Source organism: Charadrius vociferus, unplaced genomic scaffold (genome assembly GCF_000708025.1).
Source record: "Charadrius vociferus isolate BGI_N301 unplaced genomic scaffold, ASM70802v2 scaffold282, whole genome shotgun sequence".
Classification (NCBI taxonomy): domain Eukaryota; kingdom Metazoa; phylum Chordata; class Aves; order Charadriiformes; family Charadriidae; genus Charadrius; species Charadrius vociferus.
The window spans coordinates 11158009-11169783 of record NW_009647731.1 but is presented as its reverse complement, the minus strand read 5'-3'; positions in this window follow the sequence as shown (position 1 = coordinate 11169783).

Below are 11775 nucleotides of genomic sequence, written 5' to 3'. Positions count from 1 at the left end.
AACCACCAAAGTGACCTTCTGAATTTTGTCACAAATTCAAGTCAAAATTCAGTGGTCACACACTGTTCACTGTTAAATTGCACAAACCTTCCCAGAGAATGAGTTCTTTAACTCCGGGGGTAGGGGCAAATATAGAAAACAGGGGAAAATTCCTCCCAAATTCTCTATTTTTGAAGCTCTTAAGAACTTTACAGATTTCTTGACACAGTCCTCTCACTGGGATTTACCATATGTTTGAGATAACAGACAAATAATGAGATCCAATGGAACTCTACAATGGATTTTTACAAAGAGAAACTATATTTCAAGTCATGGTCGGGTTTCAGTGGATCCAAGTGCCTATCAAAGACCCTGCACTTGCACAGCACTGCTAAATTTGGCAACATTTGAACAGTACAAAAAACCCTGGAGCCACAGAAAGATTTAGCCTGGAAGGGGCCTCTGGAAACCATCTGGTCCAACCCCAAAGTCAAAGCAGTTTTAGCTTCAAGTTCAACCAAGTGGGTCAGGGTCTTAGTTATTCTGGTGATGTAGAATTCTGAAGGTTTTTTTCTAGACAAACTGTGCAAAAACTTCTAGTAGATAAAGATTTGACATGCTGGTTCCTGCTTTTAATTTCAGATGGGTTTGGATTCATTACTGATTGATAAACACATTACTTCTCAGGAACTCAGAAATGTGTTTCTTGTGCCTCATGAAACACGCAATGCAACTGTCCTGGTCCAGAACAGCCGGGACCCAAACTTGATACAGCAGAGGAGAGTCAGAAGATCAAAAGAAGGAAGGAGGCACAAACTCCACAGTGGGAAGGGGAAAAAAGAAAGAGTTAGTTTGTTAGACATGCAAACAGTTCCTTGACTCTGTAAACATGGGTGGTCTTCTCTTATCATGGTTTTGCAAGCCAGATGGGAGAAATGGTCATTCAGAGGGATTGAAGGAATTAAGGGAGGTGGCTTGGTAAATAAGTTGGGGCAGCTGTTCCATACCCAGAGATATGAAAGAAAAGCAAAACCAGATTAAAAACATTGAAAACTCAACAACAGGTGCTAATATTTGAATGGAAAAGGAGAGCATGTGAGACAACTTCAAACCCAATACAGTTTGCTTGGAACAGTGAATAGTAATTAATTCAGTCAGCAACTGGAGACAGCCGTGCAGCTTGGCCATGGAATACTGGCTTCTCTCCTCGTACAGAGGCCTCCTGCCACCCCTCTGCTGCACTTGCTTCCAGTAACGGTCATTTCTCAGTAGCCGTTAAGGAACAAATATGTACAAGTAAGGCGGTGCATCTGACAATTTGTGAACAGTAGAATATGGTGTCAAATTGACTTTCCTTGTAGATGACTTGCTTGCACTTGGTCCCCGTCCTCTCCTGCCACTTTGTTCAGCCATACAGCCCTTTAGCTCACACGACACAGATCTCCCCAGCACCACCTCTGCAAGCTTGTTCTTCACTTCACCCCATGTTTTTTATGTTACACAGCTCTGACCATGTTCACTATGGATGTCTGAGAGCCCATGCACAGCTAGAACAGAACTGTACCAGCAACAGAGAAGTCACAGCTCTGGACAACATCATAGACACTGCAGTCCCCAGCACATGGCTACATGGGGGTCTCCTCTGTTCATTCCTCTTCTGTACCTTCTTCTTCTCTTGGCTTGCCTTTCCTCTCTGCTCCCCAAGAGGAATGACATTTAGATCCACAGTAGTAGCTCATAGAAGGGCACTGTGCAGGAGAGCAGCCAATGTTTGGCCAAGACCTTTAGCTGATGTGTTGCAAGTGAGAGTATCAGGTGAGCAGATGAAGACAGCTCTTTGTGAGAGTCAAGAGTTGCATAAGGAAATAATTGCATTGATCTTATGATATTCAGGATTTCTGACACGTTCCTGAACAGTAACTGTAGGCCTGGCTGGAGTGAATACTTTGGAAAAATGGGAAGAAAAAATGCTCATCACAAATTCACATCAAATGCAGCAAACAATTTAATTTAAGCAAAATGCTAAAGTGTAAAAAAAATCCTGTTCTTTATCTGTTGTAACAAAATGTTTCAAATAAAGTTGTTGGAAATTGACCCAATGTATTTTTTTAAAGCTTGAAGAACCTGAGAGCAGAACAACACTGTTCCTTTGAGGCAGTGTAAGACCGCAACTGAAAAATTTATTATTCACCGGCTCTGCTATTATTCAACTGCTTGCCCATGCCTAGAAGGGGTGTTGAACTGTTGAGGGAGAGAGGGGACTTAGGATTACCTGGGAAAGGTGCTAGGCAGATGGTCATGAAAGACACAAAACTTGTGCCTAGTCTCCATTTTGTGGTCCTGTTGGTTGCCCCCCATCTGCTTCCAGCTCCTCTCCCTCTCCCAGACCTCCACTGACTCCAACCCACCCCAGCTAGCGAACACCAACCTCTTCTTCCTACCCAAGTGAGGTACGCAAGCGCATTACCACATCTGAATGCAACAAGATCTATTTACCAAAGGTCTATATAAGATAACAGAAATCAATTGCTTTTACTTAACAATGAGGGGACATCTTGCAAAGCAGGAACTGTTTAATCCCTATTTACTTTCTGGTAACAAACACCCCAATATATTATACAGCATGTCAGAGCACAACATGCTTCTTATATGAATATACACTTTTCACTTCTTATATCAACACACTCAGACCTGCAGCTGGTAAAGACAGATAAAGGCTCAATGGCAAAGGAAAAATAAATGAAAAATATGATCTCAGAATATCCTTGACGCTATGAAGTCTGAATATCTAAGGTTTACATAAACAGTTACCAGAACGGAGACAATAACGAGACCTAGAGCAGGGACTAGGACTGAGGCTTGCGTGCTTTTAAGCAGCCTTTAGCCACTGCAAAAAAGCTGCTCTTTACCCTGAAACTCTTTGTGTTTGGCACCATGTGGGCAGAAGCACGGAGACCTCTCCTACCCTGGCCAACTGATAGTCCAGTGTTTAGATTGGTTTTCTGGGATGAGATAGGTGGCTTTGACCCCTTCTCACCTTGGGCATCTCCATGCTGAACAGACTAACTCTTGAGCCATTTTAAGACGGGAACCACCCGTGCTCAGAAGGAAAGTGGCTTCTACTTTCCCATCTGCGAGTAACCTCATCCAGTCAGGGCATACAGCACTTGCTCAGACCACCCACCATTTCAGCCCTTTTAGGCAGGTGCTAAATGTCTGAGTCCCAATAATCAAATTTAAGTGCCTCCAAGGTTAGTGGCAACTGCCAGCAAGAGAGGGGAAGGGCAGTTCAGCTTCCACCCATCCAAGATGGCCCTTGAATCTTGCCTTAAGCTTGTTGAACAAACTTGATCTAATACCTGACAAAACAGCAGAAGTTGAAAGAGGCGAGCAGTGCCTTGCAGAAGGAGGATGGCTCTGAAACAATCTTATTGTTTCCTGAGCACAGAAAGGAACATAATTCATAGAGTGAGCCATTAAACCACAATCTCATAAAATTTCTCTGAAAAGTAGAAAATTTACCATAAACTTAAGGATAACCAGAAGTATTTGACAGATATCACAGCTTGAAAACTTAACGTTTTCTTGCAACCAAGAAATCCAAAACCAAAGCTGGTGCTAAAGTTCACAACCTGTAATGAATTGCTTCACCGCCAAAAATGACAAAACATTTTGTTTTGTCATTAAATAAAGTTTAACACTGATTTTACGCAAATATTGACAATGTTCTGACATTGTTTATGCAGTGGGAGAGAAACTAACAATGCTATGTATTATTAACACATACTTTTTTTTGGCCTATACAGTTTGGCCAACTTCCTAAATAATCCATCTCATCTAGTTTTGAATTTAGTGCAAGAGTTTCCTGAACTCAGCTGGCTGGGCTGGTCACTGCTAGTTCTAAACTTAGCAGTTATGCCCTTTTTTTCCCCAATATGACTTGAAATTGCATCAAATACTTCTGCCATTCTGACAAAATAAATAAGTCCACCGCCAGAGGAAAAGTCAAAGCCAAGGGCATTTCTATTAAAAAGGGGAGAGACTTTGCCCAGAAAGACATCTAGAAGAAAAAAAGGAAACCACAAAAATGTGCTTCATGGGGGGAACAACTGTTTGACCAGCACAAAAACATGACTGAGATCTGCAGTTGTGTCCTCCTTCATTATTGTAATGTGTTTTACAAAATACTGCACAGCACCTGCCAAGTGTCTTCTGGCCTCTTGAGTACTCAGAGCAATATTTGGAGACAAAACTGGCTTCCAACACCAAATGCCAGAAATGTAGACATTTAAGGCTGAACGCTGGGAGTCTCCCACTCAGGGAAGCCCAAGCACTTACCAAAGCCATGAATGACCACCAGCACCCCAATACAGGTCGCTGCTCTGAAGGAGCAGCCCCTGGCCATGGCTCCTGCCTGGCATGGATACTCTTGGTGGAGGCAGTCCCAGCTCTCCTTACTCCTGCACTGCCCTTCTACGGGAGGTTTGGGATGAGATTAAGGCACTTTTCTCTACCTTGGGTTTCTGTGCCACTTCCTGTTGCCTTGTTCTTCAGAGTCACTGCACAGTGTCTGGGAATAATTTTACGTGGTCTTTGTTTTAAATAAATTTATTATATTTCTTTGCTGAAGCAGACTTTCCTGGAAGCACAATTTCCCTGCTGTGGCTGAAAATTGGCAAGGGTCTGATCCAGAAAGAGAAAATCCCCTAGAGCTGATCCCAACCCAATTCCCTGCAGGAAAGCAGCTGTGAGAATTGCAAACACCATTTTATAAAAAACATACAGGCAGCATATCACAATAATGAGGTGCCAGGCAAAACTCAGACGCAAAATCCTCCCAGACAACCATGTTTCTTACCAACACCCAGCCCTGTCTTACCCTTCGAATAGGACTTTGAGTCCCAGGGGAACTCCGGGGTGGTGCCACCCCACTCGTTGCACCAGCCATCTGCCTGGTATCATGCCGATCTACTTCATTTTCAATGACACCCACAACAACAGGGCCCCTTTGCCAAGTTCCCATTCAAGATCTACCACAGAAGGGCTCAAACAACATAAAAAGGAAAAAAAAAAGTCATAATATGATGCATTTTTGTAAATACAAGGCTGCCTGACTCCTGCAAACGCACCCCAGACTGTGTGTCTTGTTGACTTTCTGAGTAATGCCCACTTCCATTGAAGAACTTCTATATTTTTGACTTGGACATCAATTCATCTTAGGAAGACTGTATTAACCCTTCTGAGTTCTTGTTGCCTGGGAGAAATGCAGGCACAGAAAACAAACTTAAGAAATGAATTGCCGTAAACCAAATTTTGATGTGGACATCCTGGTAACCAGAAGCTCACCTCTTACGAAAGACTTAATTCTCGTTCAAAAGGGTAATTGTTTTCTTAAGTGTAAATGTTTGGTAGGTTGCTGGAATTGTTTTCCTGTAATGAGTGCAAGTTTCAAGTTTTAGTAGTGGAAGCACAGTTAACGTAATACATGTGGATGTAATTTTGACCAAAGGGGTTTGAACAGACAATTATTGTATTTGAACATAATAATTAATGGTTGAATCTATATAACACGATTTACAATTACATAAAATAAAAGGTTAATAGCATGTTATAGTTATTTGATGGTTATATAAAAGTTACGTAAAGATTTTTCCTACAGTAATATCTGGATATCATAACATCTAATCAAGATAAATAAAATAAATAACCCTTTCCATTTTACCAATAACGCTTCCACCACTTAATTTCTGTTTAAGCAACTCTAGGATGCCTGTAATAAAGATAAGGCAGTACATGTTGCCTTGTTCCATCCTCAGTTTATCTGGTGGCCAACAACTGTGCGGTACAGCTGCAGCTGCAGGGAAAAGCCCTTTATGTATACAGATTTTCTAATGTGGGAGATTGTGTGTGATGCCCTAAATTGTGAGGGAAGAAGCTGAAGGAGAAGTAAGTCAGAGCTACAAAAAGACCGGTTCAATCAGCACAGACAGCCTGCAGACATACCTAAGAGCAGATAAGACTATCAAAAAAACCCCACTATCCCACCAGAAAACATGTTATTTGCAGTAATATGGGTAGTATATTTATATATAATTATACCTATCTTAGTGTATTGTATGTAATTTAATATGGAAGTTATCTAGAACTTAGCAGCAAACTTAAGATTCTTTGATAACATGTTACTGCTGAGACGATATGAACAATGAGAAATGAGACACAAAGGCCTCCCTGTTCTCCTGAAATCACACATGAAATAAAGTGTGCAATATCTCTTCTTGAAAACAGATTAATAATGTACCAAAAAACATAATTGTAAATTGTATTATGCATTCATCAACTTATCACTACATATCCACATTGCATCGAAACAATACCACTAAATATTTAACATAAACAAGATAAGTCTAGTCGGATGGTGTTAATGACCAGTGAACATGGTGCCACGGACATACCGGGTCCACGAGCGCTGTGAGCTACAACAGCACCTCCTGCGGAGGGGAACCAGGTGCCAAAACCAGGCTGCAATTTCAAACCCTCACAGATTGAAGCCAGAGTGAAAGAATAAATATTACCCTATGTAATATTGCTCCACTGCTAGCCGCAGATAAACGAATTGTCAGTCCCCACTGAGTTGCAGCTGGACCACATGCCAAAGCACAAATACAGGCTTGGTGGGGGAATGGCTGGAGAGCAGCCCTGAGGAGAAGGACCTGGGTGTGCTGATTGACCAGAAGCTCAGCATGAGCCAGCAATATGCGCTCGCAGCCCAGAAGGCCAACTGTATCCTGGGCTGCATCAGAAGAAGTGTGGCCAGCAGGTCCAGGGAGGTGATTCTGCCCCTCTACTCCACTCTCATGAGACCCCACCTGGAGTACTGCATCCAGCTCTGGAGTGTCCAACATAAGAAGGGCAAGGACCTGCTGGAGCGTGTCTAGGAGAGCCACAAGGATGATCGGAGGGCTGGAGCACCTCTCCTTTGAGGAGAGGCTGAGAAAGTTGGGGCTGTTCAGCCTGGAGAAGAGAAGGCTCCGGGGAGATCTTATTGCGGCCTTCCAGTACCTAAAGGGGCTACCGGGGAGCTGGGGAAGGACTTTTTACTCGGGCATGGAGTGACAGGATGAGGAGGAATGGATATAAACTGGAAGAGGGCAGGTTTAGATCAAACATTAGGAAGAATTTTTTCACTTTAAGTGTGGTGAGGCACTGGAACAGGTTGCCCAGAGAAGCTGTTAAACCATTCTATGATTCTACGATTCTATATGGCTGCAAGTGATGCCCTTTGATCAGGCTGGGAACTTCAAGAAGGATTCGAATCAACAGAAAAGAGCCCAGTAATGAGGACAGGTATAGAAAATGTGACCTGAGACAAAAAAGATTAAAATAATTGCTGAGGACAGTTGCCCTCTGTCTTCAGAGGAAAAAAATCCCAAAGGGGGGATGCGACAGCAGTCTTCAAATATACGGTAAGTTGCTGAAAAGAGGAAGCAGGCAACATGCGATATCTATGCTCATAGCAGACAGGGAAAGTTGTAAAGCTTTTCAGTAACAACCTGAAAGGTTACTCAATATCAGGAAAAAACCTAACTGTACAGCTGACGGCAGTCGGCAAATTTATGGAACCCTCAGACAGGACTGATTCAAGTGCAACCCACTGGGCTGTGCACAGGAGATGCGTCACCTCTCAAACCACATCTGCCATGGAGATAGTGCGTGCGGTTGCAGGAATATCCCTTCTGATTTGTCAGACAACAGTCCTGAAGTTATTCTGCTGTACACTGAGGACTGATCTGGTGACACAAGGCTCCAAAGGAGAGTGAATGCAGAGGTTATTTACAGCTGCTCCCGCTTCCTATCTTGCATTGTGCCAAGAGTGGAGCTGCGGTATCTAACATTTCTCGTAACAAATCAAATGACACTATGAACATCTGTGGGTTGGGATTTGCTCTTACTGTTTTGTTTTGTTTTGTTTTGTTTTCTCCAGGACAGACACAGTGTTGAGCAGAGAGCTTTGGCAGACTAGCTTTTAATTAAAAAATAATAAGAAAATAAAATGTTGCTCTGTTCTTCAGGCCATAAAGCAAGTTGAGCAGAGGAAGCCCTTGCATGCGGTGGCAAAGTTTGCGATGTCCCTCAGCGCCTGCAGGAAGTCATTGCAGAGGCTATTGGAACCGACCCCAATAGAGCTCTTCCTTCTGCGCAGCACTCCTGCCTTCTCTCGCTATGTGCTTTTTTGTTAAACAAACCAAAAAAGCCCCGCTTATCTGAGAATAAATAAAAGCAAAACTAATAGACTGTAAGAAAGAAAGAAGATGCGTGTCATAGCTTCAGTATATGATTATCCTTTACAGAAGTCTGTATATGCAATTGTAACTTTTACATGGTTGTAAACCCTTTTCTGTTACACCAATAAAATATTCCTCTCCCACTAACTGTGCGGCTGCAATGCAGCATTCTTTTGCCAAGTCCCCTTCAAAAGGAAGGCTTCCTTCAAGATCCCAGCCTCCAATTCAAGACAGACATACCCTTCTCAGCCACAGACGACGACTAACCCTGCTGCTGGCTCTCGCAAACCCCATCTCATCGGCGGGGGGAGCCGCACTGCGGTTGCGCTGCCACAACAGCATTCAGCTGTTCAAATTGCATTTGAGCTCTCAGCCTCCCTTGGCCTTGGTGGGTCCCGTTCTTTCCAGGCAAGATACTGTCTCTGATAACGCTTTCTGATTCAGATGTGAGGAAATGTACTCTTATTCTCCAGTTGATTCCAGGCACATTTTATTACAGTTTACAGAGTGACAGCTAAAGCTTCTTTTGTGTTATATTTGCCTGTTTCTGGTTGACTTGCAGGTTTGTGGTTTTTTGGTTTTATTTCCTGTAAGAGCAAAGCTGTACAGGATTTCAAACATCACAGCATTCTGAAACTTTCTAAGTTTCCAACCCAGACTGTCAACTCTCCTTCCTTGCCAGGTACAGGAACTTACCCAAGATGCAGACAAAACCTATGCTTCCCTTGCCAGACCTGCCCAGTCCTTCTGAAAGTTGGAATCAACTCTTTTATGAGAACAACTTGCAGCTCTTCTTTCTGAACAAATGCTCAGTTCAGGCTTCCATGGATATCTGCTTTTCCCCCTTCATCACTCTCCTCTTGCGAGAGGTCACCCCCACTCAACATCACCACTCCAAGACAAAGTGCTTGATAATTGAAGTGTGGTGTCCATACTCAGCCTGTGCAGCTTCCACAGACGATGGTGTTGAGTTTTTAGCTTCAATTCGCCCCCTCGTGGACTTACCTGACCAGAGGTTCTTAAAAATACCTATTTATCTGTGAGCGTGGTGAGCCCCTGGTGCAGGTTGCCCAGAGAAGCTGTGGCTGCCCCATCCCTGGAGGTGTTCAAGGCCAGGTTGGACGGGGCTTGGAGCAACCTGGGCTGGTGGGATGTGTCCCTGCCCAGGGCAGGGGAGTTGGAACGAGATGACCGTTAAGGTCCCTTCCAACCCAAACCATTCTGTGATTCTATGGGATGCTGCTCCTCTCTCAGCTTTTGGGGGCTTTGGGAATGGGGAGCAGCCAGGCAGACACAGCAAGACCCCACAGCTTCCACAGGGATACACCCTAAATCACAGCTTTCTCAATCAGTAACATCTCACACCTGTATTTTCCTCTGCAAAGAGGTGGTCTGTACCATTAGCTCCATCTCGGAGGGGGAAGGCAGGCTGTGCTTCTACTGGAACCAGTCATAGCCCATGAACAGGAGACAGAAGACGTGCAGCAACCCCATGGGTGCCACCTGCCCCAAAAACTCAATGGGGGCAACCAGGACAATGCCTAGTTTCACTTCTCGTGCAAGTGCTGCAAGTGAATCATCAGTTAGAAAAGGTCTGAATTTGCAAGGTTACCTTGGAGTTCAAAAGAAGATGGGGTGAACTAGTCTTAAGTAATGATGCTTAAACTCTGCGTGCCATGGGGCTTCCGATGAAAGCAAGGGAGCACACAAGGGAAATGTAAAGCTCAGGATCAGATTCAGTGCTATGATAAGCCTGTTTGTTTTAATAGCAGTTAAACGTATAAACCTAAGAAAAAAAGCAGTTAATATGAATTAAAAGTATGGAAGACATGGAAAGGAGAAAGAGAACAAAGACTGGTCTGGTCTTGATAAAAGTGGTCTGGTCTGATAAAAGTGGACCAACTGCTTTAATTATTCAGGGAAGGTAATTTTATGTGTTTGTACACGAGTCTTTGAATAGAAAGTCCTTTCTGTACTTAAAAAAAATAAAAATACTGACATGGTTTCCCATGAACACTTTTCGCCTCAACCTGCTTTGAAAAAAAATCTATGAGACATTCATCAGAAGCTGCTGCATGGAAGAGCCAGACCATTTGGGCCACGTCTGCCCAGTGAGTGCAGCAACAACAGGTACAGATAAACCAAGCCATTGCCATTGCATGGTGCTCTAATCCCATAGACTGAGGCAGACACATTCCCTTCCCGATGCATCAATAGCTTTGTACCCATACCCCTGGTAAGATGGTAATTCACGTAAGCAGCAGTTTTCTGGCAGGTTCAGAGAAATCAGTTAATTGCAACTGCTTAGAGCGACAGCCACAGAAACCTGACTGAGCAGGTTCCAGCAGTACCACATTGCTGTAACACAGTCCCTTTCCCGTCGATACTCAAACTGTAAACTTTCTGAAAAATCACTGTGCTTTCTGTATAAACACCGAACAGAAAAGGAATGAATACAACAAGTATTTAATTTTCCTCTCCACTATGTTATGCAGTATTTCCAAGCTACTAAAGTTAATTCTTTACCAAATTCAGTAAATGTGACTCCTGTGCTTTAGCTCTGACTCACTTTCTTTCTAATCAATTCCTAATTATTATCCACTTTCTCAGAGAGTCTATGGGGACAGATACTGCAGTACCATGACTACTAAACAAAACCATAAAAATTGGAGGAAAACTTTCCAGAAAATGCAGATTAAATTGATAAGATGCTCTGGTAGCTTCTTTCCTTGCTTGCTCTGTCCAGTTAGTGGAATTAAGTATGCACTGGTTTTAGCAGTAATTTTGTGCAATACATAACACTTAACAAATCAAGTTATTGCATATTCACAGCGTAACAGTGCAAAGAGGCTAAACTGGATCACTTCCAGTGGGTCCAGCCCTGACTTCCCAGCACCTTGCACAAGAGAATGGAGTTTGGGGGTTGAGGGGAACAAACCAGATGGGGTGTGTGTGTCAGACACCTGTACAGCACAGCTGGACGCACAGCGCAGGATGTACAGACATACACCTTACACGCACTAAGAGTGTAAAATCAGCAAAGCTTTCTGCTCAGCATTTCTATACAGTCGAGAATGATGATGCCCTTCACGTTATGAGTAATGCTACCAATCCCTTCGCCTCCGGGTAACTTTATCCAATGCTGGTTGAATTTTGGGATCCGGATGGGAGGTCGCCAGGCTGAGGTTTGCATCCTAACCTCGAGGGTACAGCAAGATGAGGAAGACCTTTAGCCATCACTTCTCTGCCTAACTCCTTCCTGTCTCTCAGGGAGGTTTCTGCCTCTCTGTGCCATGAAAGCCTCACAACAGCTCGCTGATATTTAACTTCAAAGTCTGACTTAACATCAGCCCAGGGTGCAATTTCGATTTCCTTTTGCTGACATTCATCAGCAGTGTTAACGGGGAGGGAGTCAGAGCAAAGGCGGGAGGTGGGGGGGTGGGGACAGAGTAAAGGATGCCACATACACTCCCTATTTTCTGGGTGGAAGAGGAAACAGTGGGAAATAATATGG